The sequence below is a fragment of the Cyprinodon tularosa genome, unplaced genomic scaffold (genome assembly GCF_016077235.1).
Source record: "Cyprinodon tularosa strain WSP-4 unplaced genomic scaffold, ASM1607723v1 ctg10, whole genome shotgun sequence".
NCBI lineage: Eukaryota > Metazoa > Chordata > Actinopteri > Cyprinodontiformes > Cyprinodontidae > Cyprinodon > Cyprinodon tularosa.
Window position 1 is genome coordinate 660316 of NW_024037782.1, and position 14357 is coordinate 674672.

The following is a 14357-nucleotide window of genomic DNA, read 5'->3' on the forward strand; positions in this document are numbered from 1 at the left end:
TTTTAAACTCAACTAAAACTCCAACCCTTTTTTTATACCATGGTTAAACTATTGTATTTTTGTTATGAATATATGGATCACACCAACTCGCTCAAATACCTAAAACTGATGACACACTAAGCTCCTTCAAATGTAAAATAAAATGCATTATACATTCATATATATCCATTATGTTTAAGAAGAAGAAGTAAAAATGTTCCTTTCCCCTTGTAGGTATTTTACAATATTGCAAGTAGAATGAGGGGAGAACAAACAAGAACAAGGAATAAAATATTCTTATTTGTCGAAGATGGCTCCTGGAATCTTAGGGCCTTAGAATAATCCACAAGGAGAATCTCTTTAACCTTGTTTCTTTCTCAATCCTGCTATTTATGTCGTGAGTCTCGAACTTCTGCTGTTATTTCTAGTTTAGATTAAGGTCACTGATATGCATCTAAGCCGTTTGAATCAACTGCTTTATGCAGATGCAGAAGAATAAAAATTGTGCATGAAGCACCATTTATTTGATCTAGAAGCAAAGTTTTTGGTTTATTTGCATACACTGGATAAGAAATTGTCATAGAGAAGAGACTTCCTTGCCTTTTACACAATACATTAACTAGATCAGACATCATCAAAGATGGTCTATTAGCTATAATGTAGAAAAAAATCCTTCATCTCCAAAACTGACTTTTCATTAAATTACAAAACAAGAATCATCTTTAATTGTCTTGCCAATCATATTTTTGCTTCGAAATGCCTGGTTTAGGTGATTTTTAGTGGAATTACATAGAGATGTGAGGAATGATGAATTGTTTTTTTTTTTATTAAAACAGAACCAGCTAAGGTGGACTTGTCCTCAATAGCAGTCAATGTTACAATGTTAAACTTATTCAGAAAAAATACCAACAAGGTCAGAGTTCTGCTTTATTAATTCTAATTCAAACTGCAGATCAAGATTGTCCATGAAAGATAAAGATCAAAGTAACTTTTTTACCTACTAAGGAGCACAAAGCTAGTGCTAATTATTGTATGTTAAACAATCAAAGTTAACCAAAGAATCGCTCATAAAGTCAACATAGACTTACAAAACTGACAATGTTCTGTTGGTGCTGGTCAAGGGCAATAGCCACCGAAGTTTATTCCCAGGGCCTCCAACCAAGGGCCACAGTGGAGTACTTAACTTCGTACAAATACGACAACTTCAGAATTCTAATATCAATATTGATGATGTGAAGTCTAGGAAAAGCATACTGTTGTTCTGCCCTTTGTTTAGCTTTCTTTTTAAGTCTTTAGTTTCACTGTGATTTTGTGTATTTGTAGTTTTCTGTAAGACCAACCAACATACAGCTAGTTGGTCATAGACTTAGACCCCTCTTGGACCCCTTGGACCCCTCTGCTGTGGATTTTTAAACCGATGGTCATGATTTGTTGAATTTTCTCTTCCACATAGATTATGTCCTGTTTAAGGCCCGCAACTCCTGCTGAGTCCTTCTATTTCTCCGTAAGTAGATTAATAGAAATTTTAAATATCTATTCATTTAATGCAATTAATTAAAATTATTCATTCATTCAGTTGAAATTATTCATTATTTCACACTCATTTTATTTTAGACATTGCTCATTTTCACTCATTTGACTGGTCAAAAATCCAACCCAGTATGCTGGTTCAAACCCACCACCAATATCATTTTAAATCGTACTATGGCTGGTAGGTAAATGATGCAGAGCAGTTTTTTTATTTTCTGCATGATTCCAACATTACTGTGTTTTGTTCTGGCAGGCTGATTTTAAGGCCCAAATGATTGCAGGAATAACACACAGAATGTCTTTTGTTCTTTTTGATGCCCTATCTTGAAAATAATGTTGAAAACAGGCCTTTAACTGAACCTGTCTGAGTCATGTTTTTTCTTTTTATGGGCAGTTCAAGAAGAAAACGATTGTTCTAGTGTGTAGGTTTGATAAAGGTGGAGGAAATCCACTGGTTGAAAGTCTGACTATACACAAGCATTGTAAAGTAATTATAAATGTTACTACTAACCAAGATAAAAGATTCAGTAAATTATTCACCTTGACATGAATCGTTTTCATTCCAGTAAAATAAAGGCAGTAATAAACAGGTGCCGTCCCATTTATGGTCTTTTACTGTACAGGCGTGAGGCTGGAGGTTTAGTATTGTTTATCGAACAGCCTTTTTCCTGCAAGAACCAAAACAATACAGTGACAGAAACAAAGCAAAGTCTTGATGTTATTCATTTACAGTATAAAGCTTCACGGACCCATAAAGTGCGGCATAATCGTTTTTGCAGGAAGGAAGCATTGTCCTTGGAGGCAATGTTTTCTTAATCTGAGGGTCTACAATCACAAAGGAAGAGGAGCGTTTTTGTTGGCTTGAAGAGAGGAAAAGGAACGCCTGGATGGTTCAAGAGAGGCTGTTATCTGCTCATCAGCGTTTGGAGTCATGCACGCAAACATGCAGAAACCACTGAGCTGTAAACACAGCTCTATCATTTTCAAAAAAAACAAAGCAAGTAAAAATTTTACGTTTTAAAGCCTAAAAGATGACCATGGGTAAAACTCATGGCTAAAATGATTACATGACTCTAACCTAAAAGCATAATAACACTGAGAAGGAAATTACTGTAACTCCTGCAAAGATAAAGACTCATCAGCAGAAGGAGTGTCCTTTAAGGCATGTTACATCCTTGTTCCTCGTCTGACTTCTTCAAATGACATTAAACTCTGAGTCACATGTTAGAGAGTGAGATGTTGCAACAAATGCAAACGAATTTGCTGAAGGGGTTGATAGATCCCTTTTCCAAGTAAAGCAATTTAGTCCCACTTCCATGATTTCTCACAACAGCCAAGATGAAAAAAAAATGAAAAACAGCTGAACACATTTTCCTTGACAGAAATAAACAAATTTTTACAGATTAACCTTAAATATGATGTCAAATCCTAAGAGTGCAGAATTACCTATAATTAGTTATCGCCACCATATAAATAAATGTATATCAATTGACATTGTATCTCTGTAATGTACCACCACATTGTGACATTTTTTAACCAAAGATAGCAGGTGAGCCATTAATTAGGGGATCAGTCTTTGTCTATCATCAAAATGTTCCTTATGCAATTTTTTATGGATCTTGGCTGTTTAGATAAAGCCAAGTTACAATTATAGTTCAATGATTTCCAATGAAGTCCCTTGTCATGGAATCAAATGACTTTCCATGATTGAATCAGATTCTTTGTTGTTCTTACTAATAAGGGGAAAGCAAGGTAAATTTGCTCAGTAAAGTATTTATCAATACAGCAACTTTAGAGTATTTCGTTTATGGACTAGTTGTGCACAACATATCGAAAAAAAAACTGCTTTAAAATAATGTTGAATAAGCTTTAACAGAGAAAACTTCTGCATGTTTTGAAGATTTAAACATCTAAACAACGATGTAAACGTTGCTCCAATGGTTATATGCTTAGTGTTGTTGTCTTGACTGAGAAGTAACCTCCTAAAGGTGTTTGCACGCTACATTGGATTTTCTTCCAGTTTTTTTTTTTTTTAGTCCCTCCATCCACCTGCAAATCAGTTTAGATCAGTTTTCATGTCCTGCTGAAGAAAACCATTCCCACACCACAATGCTCCCAGGACGGTTTCTCGAGCATTAGTTCATCATTTGCTAGAGCGGTAAACTGTCGGCCTCATGCTGTGTTTAAGGTTATTGAATTTTAGAGATGGGAAGTAACGAAGTACAAATACTTCGTTACTGTACTCAAGTAGATTTTTCTGATATTTTTACTTTACTTTACTACTTATTTTTATGGCGACTTTTTACTTCCACTCCTTACATTTTTACACAAATATCTGTACTTTCTACTCCTTACATTTTAAAAAATTGGCTCATTACTTTAGTTTTGAATCATTTCAATGGAGTTACCGTTATTATTTTTCACGTCATCAATACCAAATTCAATCTAATTGGATGGGAATCTACGTTGCATTTGACGCACCACTACAAGATGAATCGACAGATTCGGCGGTATTCATTTGTGGCAAATCATTGCAGGTTGGTGGCGGTGGTGGCGTTAGCATAGTAGTATGGACGACGAGATGATTGAAAATGAACACAACGGAGATCTAGTCCTATTGGCAGACATCCATTTAAAATGTAGGCAACGGCATGAAAAAAGTGGTTTCTACTTTTTCTTTTATACTTTAAGTACATTTACAAGCCTGTACTTTGTTACTTTTACTTGAGTAAAGAAGTTTAATCAGTACTTCTACTTTTACCAGAGTATTTTTTAACACAAGTATCTGTACTTTTACTCAAGTACGGAAAGTGAGTACTTTTGCCATCTCTGTTGAATTTCAACAATTTGGTAACCTTGTCAGTCTTACATAACAGCCAGATTTCTGGAGTTCCCGATATACAGTTTCCCTGAACAAATAAGCCAGACTGCACATCCAGTATTTTCTCTGAGTCACCATAGGCGTTTTGGATGCTCCTCTTATTAATCCTCTCTTTGCCACTCTTCTCAGCCTTTGTAGCCATGTCTTGGTAGGCTAAGATATACTGTTTTCGAATATTAGACAATAAGATTTTTGAGATTTATAAAACTCATCCAAACCAGCTTTCCTGTCCTTGTTTCCCTGTTGATGGAAAAAAAAAAAACCTGAAAGCACGATGCTGCCCACTTCATGTATTACAGTGAGAATGTTCAGTTTTACATACATTTTCTCTGAGAAATTTATAACAAAACAACAACAAAAAACCTCAAAGGTCATCACAAAATTATTCAGAGATTAAATCACATTAGCACATTTGGTTGGATTTAACTTGTTTTTTAGTGATCCAGGGAGACAAATCTAGAGTAAAATGCACAATGTTTAATAAATATGATGTTAAACAATGCACCCTTTCCCATGCAAGTCAGGCTGTGTTTACTGTAATAATATAACCTAAATGCAGAAACTCAGCAGGTAACATGAATGTCAATCCTTCCCTTGGCTATGCAGGCTGTGTGGTTAGCATTTAGGAACCTTTCAAAGCTTCCCTCATCTGATCTAGAGTTCCAGTAAGACTAAGAGGAAATGGCTGCTTTTTTTCAAAGAATTTGCAGCGGACAAAGAAAGCCTGTCAATGTGGTATCTAGTTGACTATTAATAGAGTTTCCTCTCATGGGCAGGCCAGCAGGTGATTAGTCAAAACATCACAAAGCAACAAAGGTGAGTATAAGTACAGGTATTGTTAAAGGACTTAAAGACAGAGGCTTTACCAAGCAATGACCATAAAATCACAGTTACCCTCAAATACACACCTTCCTTTAATTTTATGGTTTTAGCTGTCATGGTGGAATTAAAAATCTTTTTAGGGACTGAAAATGTAGTTAAGGTAACTCCGAATAAACAACAACAATGTAACATGTTACGTTTGATATATTTACCATATAAAGAAAAGCTTGTAAAGGTAGTTTATATAAACAAAGCACACATTCATTGTTCAACATGCTGTAACAGCATCAGAAGAACTAAGTGAGTCTTGATTTGTCTTAACTCTCAAAGAGGAGTTTTGTCCTCTTTATTTAACAGTGCAAGTTTAATGCAACTCTCATAAGGCCACAGGATAAAATGTTAGCTCCACTGATGTATCTTGTAAGACAGAATCTTTATAAATCATTCTGTGTTAGATCTGACATGGTTTTGGTATCATTGTTTTAAAGCAAAAAACAAGAAGAGGATCTCGTATAGCAGGACTGATGGCACCTTTAATGACTTTTGTTTCTGCAAAGTCCACATCACCATGCCTCCGATATCAAGCTTTACAGTTTGTATCAAATCTTATTGCTGATATGCTGTGGCTATGTGCTTTACTCAGAAAATGGAAGCACTCTGGTCTTAATTTTCTTCTTTATATATTCTGCAATGAGAAAATGCTTGTTAAAAATCTTCATTGGTTTGATGGAATTAAAACTATGGTTGAATATTTGTATCTGAGGCACAAAATATTACAACATAACATTTATTTAGCCATCTTTATTTTTGTCAAATCTTGATATAAAAAATCCATGGCTTCTCTTTTATATTATTGAATAATCAGTTAATTTTTTCCAAGAACACCAACCTTTGGAAGTAATAAGTCACAATATCTCTGATGTCAGATGATGAGTATCCTGCACTGATTCATTAGTCAAACTGACTGTTCTTACAATTTTTTAAGGAGGTCCAGATGTCTTCTCAGTTTTTTTTTTCCTAACTCCGAAGTCCAGCTCCAAGAAGAAATTGTGATATACAGTAGGAAGCTCCAAAAAAACGGCTATACATGATGATCACTTTCTGTACATGTACACCGTTTTTAACAATAAAAACAATGTTTTTAATTTTAAAACAGAAGAGGTCGATATTATCTAAAATTAAGCAGTTAGGTTTAAACCTCAATCAGATTACTTATTTTTCATGACAACCAGCCTGAGCATTGTTACAAGGTGTGGTGATCAAAGTACTCAACAGTAGTATGTGAGTAGAAGTATTGATACTCATAGTCAAATCTTACTCAAATACAAGTAAAAGTTACTCGGTCAAACATCTACTCAAGTTAAAGAATTGAAGTATTTACTTTTGAAAATACAATTTTCTAAGATCAGTTCATTGCTGTATAATTCTATACACAAATCACAAATCTACACTTGTAAAGGACATGAAAATGTTTAGGTAAAGATACTCAAAAAGTACTTAAGTAAAGAAATCAAGTAAATGTACGTTGTTAATTTCTACCACTGGTTATGAAGAAGAATAGATCCACACTTTCATTTTGTTTACAACCTCTGACTTTAACTATTCAGTTCAATTTAGTATTTAGTTATTTGTATTTAAAGAACCATTAGAGGAGGATACTTTACTGGAAATTCAACTGTTTAGGGCAATGGTGAATACTGTTTCTGTGAGGTTTGACACAATATGCGCTAGTGTTTAAAGCCAAGACATAATGAGAGAAGTAGAAATAATCAAAGCTGGACAGATACAGGAGGACTGTGAGGTTAATGTGCTTCAGATTTTCCTGGAACTGTCTGGGGACAAAGCCAAGTGGGAGATCTGATCTGAATCACTCTGAGAGTTTGGATTTCACACACTGGCTGAAAATCAAATCTGCTTCAACCCTAATCCCAAAGAAGGAAGACTGGGTCACTGCCACAGGAAAGACATTCATAAAACCTCTAACACAGCAAACTGCCATACTACTAACCCATTTTGGATGACTCCCAAAAGGAAGGACATTCATCAAACTTCATAAAAATCAGACAGCGATGTTACAAAACTGGTTTGTCTCACTACCTGTATGATGACCAACAAGAGCCTGTGTCATCACAGGGGAGTAAACCACAGCTTTAAAGCATGGTAAAGAAAACCTCAAAAAGGTTCCTCAAACACTCGGAGGGGCTAATACTAAACATGCGGGACATTTTTTTCTTTTTTTAAAAACTATAAAAATTTTCAATGTTTCTTTTGATGTTTATATGATACAGGAAAATTTTTCACAATCTGACAGAAAATCCAATTGTTCACAAGGTTGCTTTACATACTGAGACAGGTCATATTGTAAATGTCCTTAGGCAAAACTTTTTGGATCAGTGGAAAACAGTTTGGCCTCTAGAAAAGCTCTTGCCCATTACTGCCTGTCATTAGAGGAGCTGAGAGGTTTAGCAGGCTACAGTATCTATCACTCTTCAGGCTCCTATTTATTAGTGACACATCTGCCAACTGCAGAGTTAACTGAGTACCTCTGTTGACAACAGGACTCTGACTTGTCCTGTGCTTTTTTTATTTTCTCTCCTAGACACAGCATTTACTGTGATAAACTGTATGACCTCCCTTTCATCCCTTTTGACATGAAGGCCAGTACAGAGCTTGTCTGCTGAACTGTTTCTTTTTTTTTAAATGAAGCCATAGTTTACTTTTACCTTTTATAACATAGAACATATTTATAAATCAGTGCTTCTATTTTCCTTTTGTGTGTCTGCTTCTGCCTTCTTGAATCCCAGGCAGCCTCAGCACAGGGATGCTCACACTGAGCCTGGTTCCGCTCGAGGTTTGTTTCTGTTAAAAGGGAGTTTTTCATCTCCACTGTCGCTGCATGCAGTTTGAGAGATTGTAGAGTCAGTGACATAATGCACTGGTATCTCTACTGTTGTCACATGCTCATCCAGGAGGAGAGAATCTGTAAAGTCAATGACTTTAAAAACAGGCATCCACCCCAGCTTTCACAGTACCTTTCTCTGTTTGCTAAGAAAAGGTATGGACTCTACATTTATTTTAATTAGTTTCTTTCATAACTTTTAGTAATACACTGCAAAAATTTGTATTTTTCCTTGATTAGATGAGATGGTAAATAAGATGATCTGCAGTGTGTTTTTATCCCTAAAATACAATATTAGATATCATTAATTTGAAAAAAAGAAAATGCCCCCCCCCCCCCCCCTTCATTTTACACCTGTCCTCTATATGAGACAAAATACACATTCTTATTGTTTGAAATTTTCTGCAAAGAATTGAGTAATTCAAGCCAAAAAACCCTTTTACAATATTTTTACTGGGTTTCAGTTTCTTTTAAAGTAGTTGAGGTAAATGAGGAAAAGTCACTAAACTCATGATGAATAAAATATTTTTCAAAAGGAGTTCGTGAAAGTTTTAGGAACAGTGGAACATGAAAATTTCCTCCAAAAGAACTGCAAATTAATATTTTGTAAAGCTGCAGGCTCAATGCTCCGATCTTTTCTTAGTTATGGAGGGCAGAGGAGGGACTACAGTAAAATATTATGTTATTGTTTTGATTGTAGTTTATAACTATTTTATTTCAGAGATTCAAAGATGTTTTGGGGGCACCGTGATGGGAATGGGCAACCTTACTGTCAAAGGGCCACAGGTGGTTTCCTCTGGTATGTCCACCCCATGGAAAGATGGGACACCCAGCAAAATCTATGATTATGACCAAGACAACTGCTCCTACCCTACTGTATACACACTACAAAACAGCAAATGGAAAAAAACCTTGGGAGAAAGAATTTTGCACTCATCATACTCCAAAACAGAAATACATGGATTTTCCCCTAAAAAACTGATAGAAAAAATCATTTTGTAAATAAGGACAACCGTGGAGAAAGGGTTTACCGTGACCAACCGATTTTAGCTGGACTTCATTATCTAATCAGTATGCAGCACAAGTTTCTGCTCTCTGCCAACTAATACTCATAACGCTAAAAAGACAATGTGAGAATGTGATAAAAAATCAACAAGCCCCCAATCCAATCAAACAAGTTTACCTAAAAATGTCTAGTGAGTGCATAATACATGGATCTATGCTTAGAACCTGACACACCATAAAATCACATGGTCTCTACTGACACGGTAAAGCAGTCAGATGCCTGCAAACCTCAAGGACCAGCAGTTATCAGGACCGTGACGCTTACAGCCAGACAGATAGAGGTTGGTGTCAAGGATAACCATGAAGGGACTGGATTTAATAGCTGTTTTCATAAAGTATGTGTGGCAATGAACTATGATCACCATTTTTTTCTAATTGGTGAAAAATGGGCCTTTTTTAAACTGTCCGCATTTGGCCTTTTTCAGCAGCATATGATTGGACATGTGTTGAAGAGAAGACCTGTTTCTCTTTCAGTTCTTTGAAGTAGTGATAGAAAAAATGGGCATGAAAAGATCCTGTGCTGCATTTCAGAGATAAATACCAATAGTAGATGTATTGTTTTCAGACCTCAGGTGCAATACTGGGCATTCCCTGAAAACTGACTGGAATGCTCAAAATCTGGAAACTTGATGCAGTTTGGACCAGTTTCACACTGCGGCTGACAGACACACAGACACAATTTAATAAGAGGAGGACTTAATATTAAGAGGTGACGCCGATGTGTAAGCGTGTGTATGTAAAACGTCATCTGCATGACTATTTGTAGTGTGCTGGAGGCTGTCTAACCAGTTGTCTAGCTGACTGCATTGCTTTTCTGTGTAATGAGGAAGTGAGCTACTGAGAGATACGATCAGATCACAGCCTTCAATCAGTTTAGCTCTGTGGTTGAAGTCATGGGGATGATCCCGTAATGTTACTCTGAAGAAAAACTTGAGTATTCACTGAAGATCTACACTCTAGAATGACCTATAATATTTTCAAAGCCTTTACATCTCTGTTGGAGGAAAGAGGCTTTAAAGAGCTTGTATTCTGTAGGCCACGTGAAGGTTCAGTCATTCTAGCAAAATGCTTGCATTGTTTAAGGATTTTTGGTGCCTATGAATGATGTGTTTCACAGAGATTGAATCTGTGTTTAACATGGGAGACGAGATCAAAGCGGCAGACTTTCTGTTGGCTCGGGGGGGAAAAACAGAGGCAGCAATCAGCTACACTTATTATGAACTGCTTTCCATGAACTGATCCTCTTTAAATAACAGAAACAAATTCAAAACATTGCAAAACCATTTTGCTTCTGCCATTTTGGGGCCTGAGGCAACCTTTTGTATAGGGGTTCTTTTCCAAGTCTATTTTAATGTCCCAGTTGTTGCTAAGTGTAAAAGATTTGTACGTAAGGCTGCAACCAGGGATAAAGTCAAGACCTGTTCTTCCCAAAACAAGGAAGCACCCTCCATTACCAAGACCAAGACCAAGACCAAGACAGATGCATAAAGATCCAAGGCTGTGACTGAGCCAAAAAATAGGTTGAGACTGGTCTCCAGACTTCCATCCCTGGCTGCCACAGTGCTAATACTGCATCACTGTGAAGCAGATCATTCTAAAATATCTGATGTAGTACCTCCATGGCCTTTGGAGCTGAAGAATAAGAGAAATCAGCCTACAGGGTTCTATAGAAAATTTGCATATTTGTCTGAAGGGAGCTGTCAATCAACTGTGCTGCCCCTAGCGTGTTCATTTCCAAATTGTAGATGCATCTAAATCATGAAGGGGCCCTTGGGAGGAATAACTTCTAGCTCCTTACTGGAGGAGAGGACAGCTTTGGGTGTATCCTTCTACAGCTGGTTTGTCAACAGCTGGTTTTCTAATCGTGTAAAGGATATAAATGACTGAGCAAGCCTGCAAAAGCCTGTCTAATGCTGCAGCTAAGAAGAAAACATAAATACTCTACCATTAATCAAGTATAAATGAGTGCACCAAACATCAATTAAATGAGCAAGCGATTTATTTTTGTTTTATTTTAATTGGGTCTGTTAGCTCTAAAGTGTAAAAAAAAAAAATCTGACAGATGTTGTCTCATTGTCTAAAGAACCAGTAGAAGATTATTATGGAAAGATTGTAGAGACTGCATTCTGCACTTTTATATATGCACTATAGTAAGCCGATTTACAAAGTTAAAATCATACAGATTTATAACAAAACAAATGATTTCAAGTCTTAATCTCTGTCAATTGTGATAATTTGCTTTCAAATCTAATTAAAAACACAACATTTGAGGTTAGAATATTATATTTGACCAATATAAAAACAGTTTTTAATTGAAGAGGGGGAGTAATTAAATATATGTCAATTACTGTTACAAAGTTATTTTTTAATCTGACAAAAAATTGAGAGGCTTGTTGCCATTTATTGTGGGTAAAAATAAACTAAAGGTACTCCGTGAAAAGTTAACTTCTAAAAAAATTTGCAGAAGCAACTTGTACATAATTTTACAGCCAGATTTTTGACTGTACAAACAATTTTGCTTTGCAATAATTATAAATGATGTTAATACAAAATAAAACCAAAAAATCTTTGAACATTTTGGATTCGATTGAAAGTGTCGTTGTCTTCTGCTTTATCAGGGACCGGGTTGTGTGGGCAGTGGTCTCAGTGTGAGACTCCCAGACTTCCCTTCCTCTCCTCAGATATCTCCAGCTCTACTGGGGAAAGCCCCGGGCGCTCTTAGACCAGCCAAGATACATGGTCCCTCCATCAGTGGGACGCGCCTGGGAGGAGTCCAGACCAGGGGGCATCCAAAAAAGATGTCTGGACCACCTCAGCGGACTCCTCTCAATGCAGAGGGGGAATGGCTCTTCTCTGAGTCTCTATCTGGTGAGGGAGCTCCTCACCCTATCTCTTAGGGAGAGCCCATTCCCCCTGCAGAGAAAGCTAATTTCAGTCGCTTCTATCCTGGATCTCCTTCTTTCGGTTATTATCCAGATTTCATGGCCATAGCTGAGGGTAAGAACATAGACATACAGGTAAATCGATAGCTTTGCCTTTTCGCTAAGCTCTCTTCACCATGACAGGGTGCAGTATAGTAGCAGCTGCACCAATCCATCTATCAAGCTCCTGCTCCATTCTCTCCTCACTCGTGAACTGGACCCCAAGATATTTGAACTCCTCCACTTGAGGCAGGAACTCTTGTCCAACCTGAAGGGGACAACCCAAATTTTTTTCAGGTCGAGAACCATGGCCTCAGACTTGGAGGAACTGATTGTCATCCTGGCCGCTGTAAACCACCACAGTTAATGCTGCAGGTCTGGGCAGGACTGAGACAGCAGAACAATGTAATCTACAAAGATCAGGGACAAAATCTGCAGGTCCCCAAGGTCAAAAGTTTTTCAACAAAAGGTAAAATGTTTGGTGAAGGCACAAAAATATGAGTTTTTTTTTTAATAAGAATACACAAACCTATAATTTAGAACTTATTAAAAAGATATTTATCAGTGGCTACAGAGAAGACAGAAATAAAGTTTAAGGTTTGACAATCCTTCACAGAAAGAATCTCTGAAGAAAAGCTCATGATTTTCCCAAACAGATCAGCCCAGTCCTTTAGATCTTAGAACTGTTTGAATTTTTCAACAACCCACGTGGGCTCGCTCTCCTCTGCCTCTTGCTTTTGTTTGGGTCATGAAAAGTGGCAGCTGTGCTGGGATGAGTAGCCAAGAACTAGTCACTAAGGTTACATCCCACAATATGTAAACACATGGCTCCCACTTAAACATCTTTCAGGAGACTTTCCCACACTGGGGAAAAAATTTGTTTCATTTTAATGAAGCATTTATTCAAAAGAAGTGGAAATGCTTACAAATAAGTGATAAAAGAGGGTGTTCTCAGTTTACACGAACATCAGGCCTCACTTTAAATCCTAATGGCGGTCTAGCAAGTATATTTCTTGAGATCTAAGTTTCTTTTTCTGTTCTGCTTGGGTTCTTGAAGGATGTGTAATCCAGGGATTATTGGAAGATCACATGAAAACTCAAACCACTGGATTTGGAAATAGAGTTACTGACTCATATTGGTGTATTCTTTTTTCATGTGAGTCTACAAATGTGAGTGACTCATTATAGGATTCACTGTGATGGGTTTTTCACTCCTAGAGTCATTGGTTTATCTAGAACATTTTACATAAGGGGAGAAAAGGAGTCACAAAATCTCTATTAAAAGCTTTGGTAAATATGTAAATGAAAACAGAAAAAACACATTACACTGACCCTGACACTCCCTTCTTTCATTGTGTAATGTTTAACTTCCTTGAAAGAAAGAGAACTTTTAGCTATGGCCAACCCAGAAAAAAGGGATTTTTTTCACATAAAAATAAAGAAATAAATACAGCAGAGATATTTCAGACAAAAAAATAAATAAATAATAATAAACTGCCATACAGAGATGGCACCTTCAGGAGAGCGTATGGTGGTGATTGTTGTGCTGGGCAGCAAAACATTTCACAGAGAATCCAAATCTAATATTGCTGGACTGGAAAATTATGAAAATAAATACATGGAGGTCCAATACAATTCTGTGAATTCCTTCTCTCCTTAATTAGTTTCCACTGCACATCTAATTTCTCTCTCTCTGACTCTGAATTTTCTCATCTTCATCACTTATGCTAACATAATATTCCTCCTTTCATCCGTTGTTCCACTTTCAGGGGCTTCTCTTACCTGCAACCCTCCTGTTCTCTCTATCATTCTTGCTTTGCAAAAGTCACAGTCTTTTCTTACTTCTCATTCCTTACTTTTTGGCCAGTAAAAATAGCAATGTTTTTTGATATCATATTAAATTCTATATCAAAAGCTATATTATATGCATGATAAAAAAAAATTACAATATACATTACATGTTTTTGGTAAACTAATGTTTCATTTTAAGGCTGGTTTTATTGTATATTTAATTATAAAGGGGCTTTTGGACAAACAACAATTTATAATTACAAGTATTTTAATGACATAAAAGTAGGGGGGTGGGCTCTACCGTAGGTGGGCAGTTGTCCCCTCTTAACCTCCTGCAGACCTGTCCCTGCCTGAACCTCAAGACCCACAGACCCACAACCCAAAACAACACAAGGAAGACTGGAGTCACAGACACCCAGCGCCAGTGTTCTGGGAGCCTCCTGTAGGGACAGCCTGACACCCCCACTCA